This window comes from Onychostoma macrolepis, chromosome 11, assembly GCF_012432095.1.
Source record: "Onychostoma macrolepis isolate SWU-2019 chromosome 11, ASM1243209v1, whole genome shotgun sequence".
Taxonomy (NCBI): Eukaryota; Metazoa; Chordata; class Actinopteri; order Cypriniformes; family Cyprinidae; genus Onychostoma; species Onychostoma macrolepis.
The window spans coordinates 23,222,695-23,241,908 of NC_081165.1; the positions used below are offsets into that span (position 1 = coordinate 23,222,695).

At 35.3% G+C, this 19,214-nt stretch overlaps 1 protein-coding gene across 9 annotated transcripts in view; it reads right to left on the reverse strand.

The window, feature by feature from the left end:
• The window catches only part of nlgn1 (neuroligin 1), a 235,215-nt gene extending 220,055 nt beyond the window's left edge, over positions 1-15,160 (reverse strand). For 5 of the 9 annotated variants that reach the window (XM_058790652.1, XM_058790660.1, XM_058790659.1 and 2 more), the window contains exon 1: positions 14,735-15,149. The gene's annotated coding sequence lies outside the window, so the exon portion shown is untranslated. Of the gene's footprint in view, positions 1-13,573; positions 13,680-14,734 lie in introns of those variants that run through there. The other 4 variants (XM_058790654.1, XM_058790655.1, XM_058790656.1 and 1 more) reach the window with 4 other exon arrangements.
• Between the last annotated feature and the right edge of the window lie 4,054 nt (positions 15,161-19,214).

The window sequence follows — 19,214 nt, forward strand, 5'->3', positions numbered from 1 at the left end:
TGCATTATACAAATATATATATATATATATATATATTATATTTATAAGCATTAATATGCAAGTTATTATATTTGCAAATTAATATAAGCATTAATATTTAAGTTCTACATAATTATATAATTCATAATATAAAAATATATTATAATTAATAAACTATATGTGAATTTTAAAATACAAATTAAAAATAGATAACACATAGGACATGCTTTTAATACTTTTTGGCTTTTAATGACCAATCTCTAAGCCGCCATACAATCTTTAATATTTGGTTTTATATATAAAGAATATATATATATATATATATATAGCAAAGCAACACATGCCTAAAACGAGCCCCATTCTGCAAAACTGAATTTGTTAGCTGAAGTGTTTTATTTATCCATGATTAGTCAATCTCGCTTTGGTCCAGTTGACATTTCTACTCCCTTCACTTCATATTTCAAAACAAATTGCTCCTATTGACGGTAGCCTATCAATGATAGGCTTCAAAAAGATGCAAAACAGTCTGTTGCATTGCATAATTAGGCAAACAGATAAACAGAGACGCTTGATGTGAAATCCACTGCATTGATTGTGTACTATATTCTTAATGAGCCTATAAAATTGAGATTTTTACAATAGAGACGAGACAAAACAGCTTCAACACAACTGCAAAAGTGTTGTTGTTTTTTTGTTAGTACATTTTACAAGAAAACACAATGTCAGTCTTTATACTTCAAAATTGTACAATCAATTACCTTTTTTTGCTATTAATTGTGTAAATTAATTAAATAATTAATTAAATATTAATTTACTAGTGTTTTCTGAATGAAAAGTGTTTCTATAACACATATTTTAGTCTATATAGAAGCCTATATGTTAGCATTTTTTTCGTAATGAGATCGGGTTTGGCTCAGAAGATAGAAAGAGGGCCTGGGGAACTGAATTGAGAGATAAAGACTTCTGAATCCTCCGAGACAGTATGTAAAAATCTCTTTCGGAATCTTAACACAGTGCTCCCTTGCAGACAAAAAGAATCCACAGCACAGAGACAGTAAATCTCCATAGAATACACACAATCTAAACGTGACCCTGGACCACAAAACCAGTCTTAAGTCGCTGGGGTATATTTGTAGATTTGTACCAAAAATACACTGTATGGGTCAAAATGATTGATTCTTTTTTTTTTTTTTTATGCCAAAAATCATTAGGATATTAAGTAAAGATCATGTTCAATGAAGATATTTTGTAAATATCCTACTGTAAATATCTCAAAACTTAATTTTTGATTAGTAACTATGCATTGCTAAGAACATAATTTGGACAACTTTAAAGGCAATTCTCTCAATATTTTTTTTTTTTTTTTTTTGCACCCTCATATTCCAGATTTTCAAATAGTTGTATCTCGGCCAAATATTGCCCGATCCTAACAAACCATACATCAGTGGAAAGCTTATTTATTCAGCTTTCAGAATATGTATAAATCTCAATTTCGAAAAATTTACCCTTATGACTGGTTTTGTGGTCCAGGGTCACACATTTCCTTTTCAACCACATCCTTATGGAATGCCTTTGCCTGTTCTCGTATAGGTGCATTAATTACTCATTCTGAAGGCCTGGTAGACTAATGACATCATCCTCCATCCTCTTACTCCAGTTTTGATAGAACCGCTACATGAAGATATGCAAATATGTTTTATTGAATACCTCTTCCAAAGAATTAAGGACACATTTCCGCATGGACAGATGTAAATGCAAAAACTTCTTGCTTTGGAATACATTAATCTATATCTTTTTCTTTCATCATTTAAAACATACCACAAATATCTTTTTGTGAAATATTTAGCTGTCTTTCTTCTGAATAAATGCCACGGAGTTTGATTTTGTGTTATATAAAGCTAAAGCATTCATATATTTTTTCCCTGTGGGTCTGATATCTTTGTCTCAATGCTTTGGTCGTGCATTCTCTTGAAGTTTTTTTTTAGCGTGTTTTGTCATTTCTTTCTGCTTGAAGTTCTTATCTTGTAGCTCCTGCTGCGAGTTGTCCTGTTAAAGACCGAGAGCTCTTAAACCCAGGCACTGTGAATCTCAGTTACAGTTACAGTGGTTGAGTCTCAGCTAAGACAAGAGCACATCTACAATAATAGAGCCTTCCAAAATATGTTCATGTATTGCATTCAAATCATGACAGTAGTAGAAAAACAAAAGGTATATATATATATATATATATATATATATATATATATATATATATATATATATATATATATATATATATATATATATATATATATATATATATATATATATATATATATATATATATATAAACTTGAAATAAGTAGTTTTTTTTTTTTTAAACATGTATCCTGTGATTTAAATATATAATTGCTGGTTTATACAACATGCAACAATATAAAATTTTAGTCAAAGCACAAATCTACCTTCCCCCGAAGATTCTCAACAACTTTCTTATTCTCAACTTCCAAAATACTGGCGTCTGAGGATAATGGAGTACAGTTCAAAGCGGAAAACAAATGGCTGATTATTTTAGCGAATGCCGTCAGACGTTGTGAACACAGGCCAGAACAGTGAGTTACTGCAGCAGTCGGTCAAATCTGCGGCCATTTCATCAGCGTTTGCTTAAGGCCCACACAAGCTCACACTCACCTTAATGATCTCATCTCAGCCTCAATAAGACTTTAGGAGAAATTTATAGGCCAAAGTTTATATGATTATGTGTGAAATGTGCTTAGCTTGCAGGTCAGGATGGTGGTAGAGGCGAGTTTGGGGAATCTGGGGAATTGGGGAAGGTCTGATTAAGAAGACCCCAAGTTTATTAGATCTGCTATCAAAGACTCATTAAAAATTACTCATTTGCATGACGGAGTAATCCATCATATCATCAGTCCAGTCAGTAATGCCACTCACACATCACTGGAAAGTGGTACAACAAAATGACAGTTGACATCAGTTTTTTTTTTTTTACAACACTTGCATGCTAGATAAATGGCATCTTAAATATGTAATTAAAAATGTGCAAAGCTTAAAGGAGTAATTCATCCAAAAATGTAAATTCTATCATTATTTGCTCAACCACGTCACTTCAAAACCATATGCTATTATTATTATTTGTTTTATTTTTTTTTTTTCTGGGAAACAAAGACTTGTCTTTTCAATAAACTTTTTTTCTTCACTTCACTTGTTCAAGCTTCTTATTCAAAGTTAAATACCTGCACTTCAAACTCTACTTTTTGATATTCAAACAATTGTATGTCTGTCTAAAACTAAAGGGATAATTCATTCAAAAATGAGACTGCTGTCATCATTTAGTCCCCCTCATGTCATTCCAAAAGAATGTTGGTAAACCATCAGATTTGGTATCACTAAATTTTAATGAATCCCCCCCCCCCACCACAAAAAAATCTGAAATATTTCTCAAAATATCTTCTCTTACGGCCCACCAAAGAAAGTAAGTCATAGAGGTTTGATATTACATGACGATTAGTAAATTATGACAGAATTTTCATTTCTTGCTGAACTACTTTTAGACATTTCACACAATCTTCTGGCTGTCTTAATTTAAAGAAAGTTGTATTTTCACACATAATAGAACATTTTGAAGAATGTTGTCAACCAAACAGGTTTGGTTACCACTAACTTCCATTTTATGGGCAGGAAAAAAAAAAAAAAAAAGGGAGACATTTCTCAAAATATATTTTTTTATGCTCCACCAAAGAAATTCATATAATTTTGCAATGACATGACGATGAGGTAAATATTTCAGAATTTTCATTTCCGGGTGAATGACTTTTAGAAATTCACACAAACTTACAGCTATCTAAAGTTAAAGGCACAGCTCACCCAAAACAAGAGAATTCTGTCAAAATTTACTCACCCTCCTGTTATTTCAAACTTAACTTCATTTCTTCTGCAGAACGCAAAACAAGATATCTTGAAGAATGTTAGAAACCAGACAGTTTTGTTTGCCACTATCTCCCATTGCATGGACAAATATATTCATATAGAAAATATATATTATGTATCATGTTATATACTCCATGTCAATAATAATATAATATATATCCAGGATTGGGAGTGTTACTTTTAAAATGTATTCCGTTACAGTTACAAACTACTTCATCAAAAAAGTATTCAGTAACGTAATCCAAGGATTCCTTTTAGTTACATATGTAAATAAAGTCAAAAATGCAATATCTAAGTAGCCTACTTTTATTTAACTATGACTTTAAAAATAAAACTAACAGTAATAGTACTAATATAAAAACTATGGTAAAAACTATTTGAAACTATTAAAAATCATGTCTTGTTTTACCATCTAGATATTACAGCTCATATATTTATTTAAAAGGCTATGCAGACATCTAGTGGATATACAGTTTAGTTTTACTGTTTTTTTATTATTATTATCATGCACACCATGGAATTTTAAATCACTAACAAACACAAAATTTTAGCTAACATGATGATTTCCATGCTATCATACCTGCAAATGTTCAAGTTGGTTGAGTAGCCTTTGTTAAAGCAAGAGTCTTCATGCATGGCCTACGCTGTACAACTATGTTATTTACTTTATCCTTTTTGAAGACAAAATAACTGAAATTTCCAGACATGAAAACGTTTTTTCCCAGCAGGAAGCATCGTAATTAACTGTAGCAGTGTCTCATCCCGCGTTTGAGGAGAATAATTGTAGACGGGTGTTATTTGTGCATGCACCAGCAGGTGGCTCACAACAGAACCAGGAACAATGATGAAGCAGCTAAATATATCATTATTTAAAAAAAAAAAAAAAAAACTCATTTATTTACATTTTAAATGAAACAAATGTAATCCTGATAGTATTCCCACTTTTTACAAAATGGAACTGTGATCTGAATACTTTGTTTTTACAGATTACAGTTACTAGATTTTTGTAACGTGATTACGTAACGCTGTTACATGTATTCCGTTACTCCCCAAGCCTGTATATATCATACTCAATTGAACAAAGTCGTAGAGGTTTAGAACAATGTGAAGGTCAGTAAATGACAGAAAGAAAATCAAATCTCAAACATTTACTTCATCAGTTTTCCGCAAGCAGGCCTATCATTTTTAAAAACTGCACAATCCTCCATCGCCTGAGTGCTACCTTGTGGTGGCCCCTGTAGGCACCCTTTGAAGATGGTAAGACTGTATGAAAAAATATGCAAAGATTTTTAAAAACTATTTGTGTGTGTATATGTGGTGAGTAAATAATGAATTTTAATTTTCAAGTGAACCATTGCTTTAAAATTCTGATGACTGTACGTAAAAGAAATGCATATTAGAGTAACACGCAACGAGAACACGTCCATCTCCCGAGACTGCAGTGAGCCACATGCAAAGACGTGATGACAGAAAGCAGATGCTGCTGTGAAACGAGCAGAAATGAGAGTGGAAGACTAATTCTGGTGGCCAGAACCTCTTGTCCTCACATGACAACATACAAGCAGTCATCAATCGAACCGGAACAAAAAGAAAGCGAGACTACTGCAGCAGAGCTGATCTTACTGATGCGTTCAATAACGCCTTTTGTCACAGAAATATTTTTAAATGCACATATGTAAATGTGCACGCCAAAGCTCTCACAAAAACATACACAATTACGCATAACTCATTCCCAGCACCTGCGAGAGCGAATGCTTGCAGAAATGCTGAGGTGTATGGCCACCACTGGGCCTTTGCATTATTCATTACAAAGGTACAGCTAGAGGCATATCTGCACGGCCAACACAAATATACCCACTCACTTCTTCACATATACAAACATGCATGCGCATCCCCTCTAGCGGTCATATATATTGACAGGAAGTAGGCTTTGATGTTGTTCAGGCAGCTCTGAACAAGAGTTTGTTTAAGGATAAGGAAGTTCTGGGCATATCTGGTACTGGTGATCACCGCCATGTGCATTCTAGATAGTAATACTGATTCACCTTGCCGTGATACCATACTGCTGTGTGACAGTGACGGCTGTAGCTGCGTTCCAAAAACTGTGCAAACTAAAAAGATAGAAGGAAATGGCTTGGTTGACAGCACAGCTTGATCTCATGAGATTAGAACAAATGTAATCTGTTCAACTGCATCAGCTTCATCTGCAACAAAGAGCTCAAAAAGCATTGCTTGCATAGATTTCTATTAAACTACGAGAATGGGCCATATTTCTTATGCCGTTCGAATGTTTGGGGTTTTAATGTTTTTTAGAGGAACCTCTTATGATCACCAAGGCTACATTTATTTAATCAAAAATACAGTAATATTGTGAAATATTGTTACAATTTACAAACTTTTCCATTGTAATATGCTTCAAAATGCAACTTCCTGTCATGGCAAAGCTAAATTTTCAGCACCTCTTACTCCAGTTTTCAGTGTGACAAGATCCTTCAGAAGTCATTCCAATATGCTGATATGCTGCTCAAAGATACATGTTGAAAACAGTTCTGTTGATTAATATTTTTGTGGAAACATCGAAACATTGATTTTCAGGATTCTTTGATGAATAGAAAGTTCAAAAGAACAGCATTTATTTCAAACTGATTTTGTAACATTATAAATGTCTTTACTATCACTTCTGATGAATTTAATGTATCCTTGATTTAAAAAAAAAAATGTTTTTAAAAAACTACTTTTTTACGTTTGAAAGGCAGTGCAATTGTATAAATATATCATAAAATAGAATCATTATATTTACACTTACTGTACACAATATAGAATTGTTGCATTTTGGTAGTGATACAAGCAAAAATTAAATTTAATATAACTTGTATAGCAATATTTGTTATCATTGTGGTCAATAATATCACAACATCTAGATTTATTTTAAAGTGATTCAAAAAAATCTACAGGGAAAAAAAGAATAAAACATCCTTTTGAAACAATAGAAACGCCTATTACACACATTTTTGCTTATAACACTACTGCAAGTTCCACGCTTTAAAAAACTAGGTTTAGGCACATAAAGTCAAGGTTGCAGATATTAATAACATTCACCAGACTGCCATTTTGTGGCATCTGTGGTGCAAGTTCTCCAGTTTACAACTGTTATGTGTGAAAACCAAAAAAGCTTTGTCAACAGCGAGAGCTCTCTGCTCTCGGTGTCTCTGAGCAAGCGGCTCCTCCCACATGCACATTTGCAAGGGCATCAGGATCACGAATCTGAATGCTGCATGTGTGGGATTAACATATGAAATATACAGATTGCATTACATTTACTGTAATGCAAGTAGATGACCTGCTTTCCAAGCTACAGTAACAAGTCCTAGAAAACCTTCCCCATACAGTACACAACCTAGTCAAGTAGGTGTGTGTAGAAAGTTCAATTACACTTTGTTGTTAGCAGCATCATAATTGGAGATTTATTAGGAAGGCATTGAAATTACAAAGCCTGTAAATATGGAAGAAACATGGATGTTTTTAATATGAGGAGTGTCGAATGCAGGCTTTGAAGAGGAATCTGCGAAACAAAGCGCTTGACAGATTTAGCCTCATCATTGCGTGTGGGATATTTGCATCTTCATCCCACAGAAATGTCACATTAGCCTCTGGTCAATGAGCGTGCAGAGCATGTGGCAAAGATAAACATCAAGAAGCTTTCCGCATTCAAGCCACGTGGGGAAAAAAAGATCCAATTTTGACCTGACTTGAACCCAATCCAGGATTTAAAGAAAGAAAAGAATGACAATCTTAATCGATGGTTCCATGAAGAAACTTTAACATCATGAAACCTGTCCATTACACAAAAGGTTCTTTGGATTACTAAAATGTTCACACACAGACAACACAAATTGATAACTTATGGCAGAAATGAGCGGTAAAATCAGTTATTTATGAACCCTATTAACAGCAATGATTATATGTTGTAATCGAACTTATATCAAAATTTGGTAGTTCTGTATGTTGTTTCAGGATAGGCTATTTCTCACATCAGAGTGAGCTAAAATAGACAGGTGTACCACCCCCTCCAATGCAAAATAATTATTTGTTTTGACATGTCTAGGTATTAATAAAAATCGGTTATTTTATCTCATTGCTAATTTTAATCATCACTAAACCAGAATTTGATAAGCTTGGTTTGGAAAAAACAAAAACAAAAAAAAAAACATGATAAACACTACTCAGCGTTAAGCAAAGTTAGTAAGAGTCTCACACAGAGTAGGTTTTGTTTTGCGTGAAAACATGAAGGGTGGCAAGCTACTGAGAGAAATAACATGAAAGAATGTATGAATGCATAATAGGAAACCGATGGCATTTGCTTTTTTGTTTTAGTTTTTTCATTTGCTTTTCATCTTACCATCATGTAATGCGTGATGAAGCAGTGTTTATAAGCATAGCTTTCAGCCACTTTCATTTTTAAAAAATAGCTCTCGGATGAAATTAAGTTGGAGACCCCTGCCATTTTGGAATTCCCTAAAGAACCTTTTAGTGAACAGTTCTTAAAAGTACCTGGTACCTGGTCTTCAGGCAGACAGGAGAAACTAGCTTCCAAAACACGGTTAGTTGTTTTTTTTTTTTTTTGGAAAAAATGACTATGACAATACGGATTACATTTTATTTAGTACTTTTTTTTCTTAGTATGAAGAATAACTGAAAAATCTAAAGAACCTGTTTCAATTATTGTACTATACAGTTCTTTACTGGCATCTTTGGTTCCATGAAGAACCTTAAACATCAATGGAAACTTTCCTTAGGACAAAAGGTTTTTTATAGTGAATAAAGGTTCTTTAGATGTTCTACACACAGTAAAAAAAAAAATGATTAGATTTAGAACGGTTCAATGAAAGGTTTCTGTGGAACCCAAAATAGTTTTTCTATGGCATTGTTGCAAAAACAAAAAACAAAAACAATTATATATATATATATATATATATATATATATATATATATATACACTCTTCTTAAATCCTTATTTTCAAGTTTTGTCCAATGGAAGGTCTCTGTAGATGTTAAAGGTACTTCATGGAACCACAGACGCCATTAGAGCCTTTATTTTTAAGACTAAAAGAAAAATAAAGTTTTTTTTATTTTTTTTTTTAAGAACTGATCACCAAAAGGTTTTTTGGGTGAACCAAAATGGTACTTCTCTGGCATCGCTGGCAAACCCCCTTTTTGGAACCTTTACTCCTAAGAGTGTAGAACAATTAATAGTAACACGTGCAGTATTTGTGCAAATGTAGCCTTCACAAAGGGTTTGTTCTCAAATTTGGCAAGCATTTGACAGCCTATGTTAAATCTTTTGTCTGAAGCGAGTGTGAAGAGTAGACAGGTGTCCAAGTGTAAACACTGGCTTCAGCTGGCAGAGATGGAGGGAGGGCTGGAGGGGAGGGAGAGGACACATGGCTGCCTACCTATCACACCTTTAGAACGACAAGGCGCCCATCGATCCACACCGTCCTCACACTCCACTGCCGATGGAGAGGTGGGAAGTGGAATTTTGACTGCTATAACGACAGGGGGTGGGAGCCAATTGCTTCCCAGAACTGTGTTCTTCTCCGGAACAAACGCACCAGTCCATTTAGACAGTTTAACTTTGTCTGGCACTTTCTACGCTCAGAACACTCTGTGCTTGACTTCCACTACCTTTAAGAGAATGCCTTACCACAGAGAAAAGGCGGCCATAATCCTAAGGGATCAAAAATAACGGTGGCCAGTTTGCACACAAACAGACGGAGAAAGGTCAAGGCTCTCTGACAACGCAGAGCTAACCACTGGAGAACAGAAGAACACTTCAGCCATGATGAAAGCTGCATTTTCAATAGATCAAACCAAGTTTGTCCTAAAAAAGGAATCAGAGAGAGAGACATGGCAACCCAAAGCATTGTGACTAACAATAACTATCCGATATACAAAACAAAACAAAAAAGCCTGTAGGAGGAACAACATCATGAGCAGAACATTGCTGATGGGTCTTCTCAGGACTGTGGTTTTTGAGAGTCGGATACATGTAGTGCACTTTCAATAGTCCTAAAACGTGAAGCACATTTGTTTCTTGCTGTACAACATAACTGTGGCCATTAAAGTGATAGATCCCTTTAAGATTAAAGGTCTGCCATCATTTACTCATGCTCATGATGTTCCAAACCCATTCTTCAAAACACGAATTAAGATATTTTTAATGAAATAAATAAGAGATTCAAGAAAAACAAACCTCATTGGATCTCGCTTTAATGCACAAGAATCATTGAGGATCGTTCTTGCGTGTCAAGCATGTTAAAGCTTCCTTTAGCATATCTGATGTGCTCTATGTACAGTGTGTATTGTTTATATGTCAGATCTGAGCAATGTTTATATGTCAGAAGATTTGGATTGAACAAAGTAACCAGAATGAATAAAGTAGTTTAATCTTTTAACTTTCGGTTACCTGAACTTTCAAATGGAAAGACAGAAAGTTCTCAGGTTTCATTCAAAATATCTTCATGCATATTTTAAAGACAATCAAACGTGGGCTTTCAATGCAACATGAGGGTGAGTAACCATTTTGAAAAGGTTCCCACAAGTAATAATCGGGTTAAATCGCTTTATTTTTCAACAAAATGTGTCCAATTATAGGAGAGAATTACGAGATAAAGCAAGCAATAATTAGCTGGTCATGTGATCTGCCCGATTTGTGGGTTACTTTTACAATGACTTCATAATCTTTTCGGATCTTTCAATGGAGAGACAGGAAGCTCTCAGGTTTCATTAAAAATATGCTTTTGAAGATAAATGAAAGTCTTATGGTTTTGGAACGAAATGAGGGAGTAATTAATGACAGAATTTTCATTTTTGTGTGATCATTAAATTGCTCTTCTGTTACTCTTTCTAGCTCTTCAACGTTACGACTGTAGAAAAAGTCATTTGAAATGATCTCTCAGCTGTTTTTAACAAATTAATTGAACCAATGTGCATTGAATGATCGCAAGTTTACATCTACTGTATACAACACTGGAAAGATTAACGGTACCTTCACTGAATTGTGGCGATGCATCAAGACATAATGAAAGGTGAACAGGCTGTAGTGGGCCTAACACCTTCCTCATAAAACGCACGGCAAATCCCGAACCTGACAGCACAGATATGTGAAACACACAGCATTGCGTATTCTTCAAAGGGCAACTATTGTCGTTTCCCTGCAGCTTGCTGCAAACAACGATGTCAGCTATGCCTAAATGATTACAGCAAAATAATAGTTTTCTTGCAGCAGAAAAAAAACAAAACAAGCAAGAGACAGTCAAACAAAGGCATTCGTCTGCACAATAAAGCAGAGTAAAGAGACAACGGGTGCCATGCTCCACTCAGGATGTATGCAGGGAGACAAATCACATTGCCTTAATCACATTTAATGGCCCACGATCAGTGAATTAATATTCCATGCGCGCCAATGTGGTTGAGAGTTCAGCAAGATTTGGATGCATCTGAGACACATCATTGTTGAATAAGATGGTTTGAACTGCTGGAATGTGCACTCCAAACACTTTAACTACCTAATTAAAAGGTGCATTAAGTATTTTTTTAATAATAGTATTCATACTTAAGTTTTTGACATAGTACTAGAAAAACTATTTTATATGCATATTGTTCTCCTATTTATGCTACATGTGTCCAATAACATGAGTTACTGAGACAAAGTGAGCAATATTAAGCTAGTCATGTGATCTAAAAATAAAAAATAGACTGAAAATCAGTTTTAAACATATTTATCGATATTTAGACAAATAAACTATAACAACATACCTGTTGAATTTTATAAGATAGTCGTATAATATAAATTATACATTGCATTATGTAATTTATGACTAGGAGATGTTGCATCATTGCTTAACATTTATTGTAACATTTGTAACCATTTGGAGATTATTAAAAAAATAATAATATTCCATTTAGAATAAATATTTATAAACATCAGTAATCATCATTAGTCTTCATCACATGCGAGTATACTGTACATTCTTTAAACAAACTTATGCAGTAAGTACTGTTAATTTCTTTATAGGTGTATTTTTTTTTTCAGTGCACCTTTAAAAGGTAAGAAGAAAAACTGACCAAAAACACAACAATGTGACCAGATAATGTCGTCACTTTATCTGCCATATACAATCTTGCTTCATCTCTTTTTAAAGCGAGAGAGAGAGAGAGAGAGAGAGAGAGAGAGAGAGAGAGAGAGAGAGAGAGAGAGAGTTCTCACTGGTGGCTTCTGTCCAAACAATTACAATAGTAATTATGATATTCTCTAAAAAGAAGCAATTCAGTCTCAGATGATTATAAACCGCAGTGGGAAATCACAGTGTTATAATAGCAGACCTTCAATATACATCTGTAGATACATAATGTATACCTTAAAAAAAAAAAAAACCTAACAGGTAATTCACACGTAGATCACGACTCAGACAGCAAACTAACACACCTCCAAGTTGGCTGTGGTGAAATGTAGAAATATTATGAAGACAACCACTCAATTCACACACACACACTCATCATTTTCCCCTTCACACATTCAAACAGTGATGTACGCTCTGCCTGCTGATTATGAAGCGATCCTCATATCACATAATGGAGAGCATCAATGAAGGCAGAACAAAGCCCTGGTAATTAATCACCATGTAACAGACAAAGGTTTAATGTCAACTCAGTAAATGGAAAGACTTTCCAACCAATCACAGAGTAAACTTTAGGGTGACACCATTAAGCATCTTGACAGCAACTAAGCTTAAAAAACATTTGCCATCTTTACCCTGCAATAGTGGCACATCTGCATATATATAGCCAATACCATTTGGGAGATGCCCAAACCGTGACTGGATTTACACAGAAAAATACAATTTCTTCATTTTTTTTATAAATATAAACTATGCATATAGAAATGTGACATTAATAGAAATATAAAAAAAGTGTTAAATTTGCCTATAATATATAAGCTTTGTTATGATATCAACAAAGTTTAAGGTTGCACTGATGCTGCATTTAATTTACACAGAATCAAAGCAGCCTCAGAGCCACATATTTTTAGTTAAGACTTATACTGTGTCTTTATAGGGAATTTGGAGCAAAATAAAAAAAAATAAAATAAAAAAAAACATCTTTGAGCATGGCGGAGTACATAAAACGTGGTCGTGTGACGACACAAATGGGCCTTGGAGGCGGCTGTCTTCATTTATCAGAAGCCATGAAGCAACATTAGCAGGAAGAGTCAAAGCCTCCATTATTTATGGACTGGCTCCCTCCCCTGTACACATTTGGTACCTGGTCTTCAGGCAGACAGGAAAAACTAGCTTCCAAAACACGGTTAGTTTTTTTTTTTTTTTTTTTGGAAAAATGACTATGACAATACGGATTACATTTAGTCGTTATTTTAAAGCGTTATTTCACCATATATGAATTAGTAAACGATGCGCGTTTACCTCAAGATGTTTTTAGCTAAACCGAACCAACCAAAATGCCCCGACACTTGACAAGTTTAACATGAAGTCGAGGGAAAAAATACAAAATTAATTACGCTGGGGTGTCATGTAATCATCTCGGTATTTAACACTGAAGGAATAGTTCGCCTAAACAAAACGAATATGATTTTAAGTATATACTCAACCTCACGTTGTTCCAAACTCGTATGACTTCCTTCCTTGCCTACAGAAAAGACGTTTATCTGAATGACAGCCCTCAGTCGCCATACACTTTCATTGCATGCAGAAAAGACGCAATGAAAGTGAATGGCGACTCAGACTGTCATCCCGACTGACATTTTATTTCGCGTTTCACAGAAGAAAAGTAGGCGAAGTCATAAATATTTGGTACATCATGAGGGAGAGTAAATGATTATATAGTTTCCTTTTTAGATGAATTGTTAATCTTTAAAATGCATAAATGTTTCAAAAAGCGCTATACTCAAACTTCAGCCAAAAAAACCCAGCAGCAGCAAACATCTAAGCGTCAAAAGAGGAGATGTTTCTATCATTTATACGAACGCAGTCGCGTCGACCATGAATGGCAAGTTTGCTTGATCATCACGCCGGCATTTCCATCACTACGCCATGAGATCTGCACAAGTTGCCCACCGAAAGCACCCTTCGCTCTCGACCGTCCAGTAGCCTATTAATGCAAAATGATGCTCAAAAATGCCATTCCATCACTCAGTATGATATGCATCGAAAGGGAAAAAAGCAATCCCAATATAAGCGATGCACGCACACACATGCTTTTCCATTCAAAACCGCGACGTCAAACTGTCTTGAGTCAGAGGTTCCTTCAAGACCTCATTATCAGTCCATTAATAAGATCTCGACTAATTTGTCGGATTAATTATAATTAAGGGGGGTAAAATGAGAATCACCTCAATCAAAACAGAATCATTCTCATGCAAGTTGAGGGGTGAGCACATTAGTGTACACTTTAAATACACCTGACTCTTGATGGTGGATCTTTAAGGGTTGCAGATTGTATTAAAGGGTTATTTAAGTTACAGCACGCCACATCCCAGTTTATTTCTTTCTGACGTTCTCGGTTTATAGACTCTAATAAGGCAACTAGACGCTGATTTTCTGGACACTTTCACATTTAGAGCAATTTCATTTAAGTCATGGAGTCCAAGTCAAATGCACAAGTTTTACTGTGCTAGTGTCGTATTTCTGCTCTTGTTTCGTGTTAGAATATTTACATTTTCAATAATATAATAAACAAAACACGACAGTCTCGTTTACAAACAAACAACGCAAGAAGCTCGCGAGAGAGATAAAATGATCCACATAATTACCATGAAGCTCTGTTTCCAATACTCTTGGCCATTTCCTAAATTTCCAGAGTGCATCTCCCACTAATGACGGCAGGAGGAGGGAAAAATACAATCCAAACGAAGGAAAAGCTCAAGCAAGAAACATTTGTGACAGCGACATGATTCGGTCCAACTATTTCGCAGAGTAAAACAGCATATGATTTCCCTAATGCAGTTTTAATCCACAATCCGTCGTCTCATCAGAAAAAAGAAAAAAAAAACACATCCCGGTGCAGTTCTTTAGGTGTCGCAATGAAGGTAAAAGACTAGAGAGGGGATTTTTTTTTTACCCTCGTTCCTCACGAATGTGGGTCCGCGGGTTGATAAAATGCCGATATCTCCACTTGCCGTCAGCACGGAGAGGAACTGAATGTGAGCGCCTCAAAAGTGGAGCGAAGACGCCCCTTGCGGCTGGTAAAGGAACTGCAACGCTCTTGCTAGGGATATTTTTAAAGGGACATTGAAAATCTTTCCCAAGTGCATCTGTTGAAAAACCATAATGGCAGTTTGGTCTCATAGGTTGTGATTTTTATCTAATCTAATGGTACTGTGAAGAATGCTGGCCATGAGATGCTCAGGTGGAATATCTTATTAAGATATAACTATAACAGGGAAAAAAAGTAGTCTTGTAACATTTTTTTTTTCCACTACCAGTCTCAAACGTTAATGTAACATTCCCATATTAATCTGCTTCAATTCAAAGTGAATTGGAAATGTACTACCTCTACGTAAACTGTTTAAATGAGTGTCAAGTACATTAGTTAATCATGAATTTTGACCGGCCTATCAAAGAAGACCATTAGACAGCTGCAGCTCATCCAGAACGCTGCTGCCAGGATTCTGACTAGAACCAGAAAATCTGAGCATATCACACCAATTTTAGCTATTATGCCGCCCGCAGTTGGAACCAGCTTCCAGAAGAGATCAGATGTGATAAAACATTAGCCACATTTAAATCCAGACTCAAAACTCATCTATTTAGCTGTGCATTTGTTGAATGAGCACTGTGCTACGTCCTGATTGCACTGTATTTTATGTATAATCATTTTCTATTTTTAACTGTTTTGAATTCATTTTAAATCAATTTTTATAATTCCTTGTTTTTGTTGCTGTGATTATTATTATTTTTATTAATGACTATGTCACTTCCTTTTATGTAAATCACTTTGATTTACATAAACTGTGTATGAAACTGTGTATGAAATGTGCTATATAAATAAACTTGCAACATTGAAATAACATTTTTAAAATTCAGATGTTACAGAAACATAAGAATCTGCTGATTTAGATGTCATTTAGTATCCATGTGCATGATCACAAATAAAATTATTAGACAGGCACCAACTTATACTTCCCTTTGAAATTTTACACAATAGCCACACAACTAGGATTTCACCCCTGTAGCTCATTTCTAATTGGTTAAACTGATATTTTTACAACTTACCGTTACAACACTCCACGGTCTCTTCTACTCACAGAAATGGGATTTTACTAATGGGTCTCTTGGGAATATGTCAGTGTTTCATCAGACAGGTCTATGTCTATATCGTAATAGACAACTGACCCTCCCTTGCAGTGTAATGAAACCCTATAAGCAAGCACTTACTTTAAAGTCCCCTTGAGAGCCTACTCTAAAAGACTCAATTTCATCTATGCCCATCTCTCATAAGGCAAACGATCTGGAAAAATAAATAAAATATTACAATTTGAATAATTTTACAATAAAAAATGCATCACCAAATGCATCATAATTTAATTTTCAGAGACCAGATTTCCTCTATTTATCAGCTTTGCTTGACATAACGTTCAACTTTAGTTCTGTCTTATGGCGGGAAACCAAACAAATACTTTTCTAAACCCATGAAAACTTAAAGTTCACTCATATCCAATGAAAAATGTTCAACATTTAATATTCTCTTTCATAGTTTGTGCAGCAAAACTTTACATTTAATCACTCTAGACCTTGTCGAAAACACACTTGAAACATTTTGTGATGCAATCTGTCTACAGTGCAGCTGCTGTATTAAGAACTATTAGTGTCTGTGTGTTCGTGCTGTGGGATGTGTCTCCAGTAGGAAGACCCCAACTGTCATCCAAATCGTGCGATTGGAGCATCACAGCTGGGCAGGTTCCACACATGCCACAGCATGCTCTGAATCACTTGATGAGAGGCAATGTACTGCACTAATGTCCTCAATATCCCTTTGAGGGAGTTAAATATAAAATTGATGCCGCCGTCATGAACAATTCAGTCCGCCAGTTGAAAAGAGTCTCCCTATGACCCAAAAGCATTCTAGTGCCTGTAAGCATTTTTAATGGGCAATCTTTTATTTAATGCCTAATTAGAAATCCTACAAAATCATTTAAATTTTTTTGTTATTTTGACAGAAACGAATACCTTTATTCAGCAAAGAGACATTAAATTGATCAGAAGTGGCAGTTTTTTTTTTTACATTGCGACAAAAGATTTCAATTTTTTAAAATAAATGTGGTTCCTTCTATTCTAATAAATGCAGAACTTTCTATTCATTAAACAATCCTGAAAAAATGTATCACAGTTTCAACAAAAATATTTTGTTTTCAACACTGGCTGCTGAAACAATGGATGAATGATTGAATAAATATTTGATTTATACTATATATACAATATGACATATATTTTTGATTAAATAAATGCAGCCTTAGGGGCCATTCACACAGAACGCGTCTTTGAGTCTAAAAACGTGAGACGCAGCACTCAGGAATGGTTTTGAAAAGCGCAGCGTAGAACGCGAGGGTCTCGAGATGCACTTTTGAGATGTGATGCAATAACGACAATAACGGAAATAATAGAACTAGGCAAAGAGCAGAACTAATGACAAGTTGTGATAATCGCTTAAAGAAATGTTTTATAATTCAGGGTATCAGGACACAGCCACTATGAGTGTCTCCTCCGCCATGTGGCCCAGAGATTATCTTACTATAGGGAGATGGGAGGGTCTGTATCAAAGCCACTAGAAGGCAAGCCTGCAACCATTAGCTAACGCTTCCGGTCTGGCAGTACGTGGGAAAGGAGACCAGAGGCCGTATTTTTTGAATGGATGTCAATGGAGGAGAAGCTTCACTACACTGAATAAACAGCTTTTTAGAGGAAACGGCTTATCGTTTAATGAATCGACAGCCTATCTGCTAATCTTCAACATGTTTTACACTAAACAATACTTTTGGATTGAACTATTTTTTAGAGTTTACAACGAAAAAAATGCTGTTTTATAAGAGAAGTCACTGACTTTTGCGACTATATTTGGTCATGTTCCTGTCCTTGTTAAGTTTGATTGTTTATGATTTCGTTCAGCTGTGTGTCTAATTACCTTCTGTATTTAGTTCCTGCCTGTTGAGTTCTTTTTCGTCTGGTCTACTCGTTACTGCCGGTTTTCCTGTGTGTCTGCCCTGCCCTGCCTTGCCTTTTCTTGCCCTGTTTGAGTTGTATTTTGAGTTATCCTCGTCTCCTCATTCCTCCCCGTTGTGTGCACCGTGACACTCATCTCCCTATAGTAAGATAATATCTGCTTTGATGTTGCCATCAACTAAAACAGTTGTCATGCCAACAGAAGTTCGCAATGCTTGCCCCGCCTCTGAGTTCGTCTGATTGGTGAACTGCTTTGGATCTGACATTGATGAGTGGCATTACGTGTAAAAGTTGAAATTCTTTTAACTTGACACGGCGTCTTAAAAACGCGGTGCTCATGTGCGAGTCATGTTTACATAGAAAAACAGTGGAAAAGTAGCGCATTGGAATGGAAAAATGCCTTCTGTGTGAATGGCCCCTTAGATCACAAGAGACTTCTTATGCTCTAAACAATTTTTATATGGCTATTATGACCATTCATGTATTTTAAATTGTTACATACAAAAGTATATAACCAAAGGCTTTTTTAAAGGTTTTGCTATCTAACGGCTCAGTGTGCAAGCTTGGCATACCGCTAACCCATATACCATATGCAAATGTCGATACGTTTTTGATTAGGTATTACAAACAGCTATTCCCTGGAGTCCTAGGGAAACTGAACAGGCATGGCAAATAATTCAATTTACCGAGACACACCGTATCCAGCACATCAGGAATTGGTTCCAGCACCTACTTTAGGGGATCTGCCACCTTCTGAAAGAAATGTATTCTACAAAAATAACTTGCAATATCACTGTAAAAGTATAATCTGTCACATCTTATCAGATAACGAGACTGAAATTCTTTCTCAATAATTTCCTTCTTTAATTTTAAATTCACAAAAGCAAGAATTGTCCTTACTAATCTTGCCCCGTGTCATTCCAGCTCATATCCTTGCATACGTGCTAATTGACATGCTCAATTTTGCACTGGACGAGCCTTTGCATGTTTTAATGCACTTTTCACATTAATACACTGCAGTCATTAAAAGTGGATCACTGGCTTGACCTCTGCCGTGATTCATTCCACCCACTG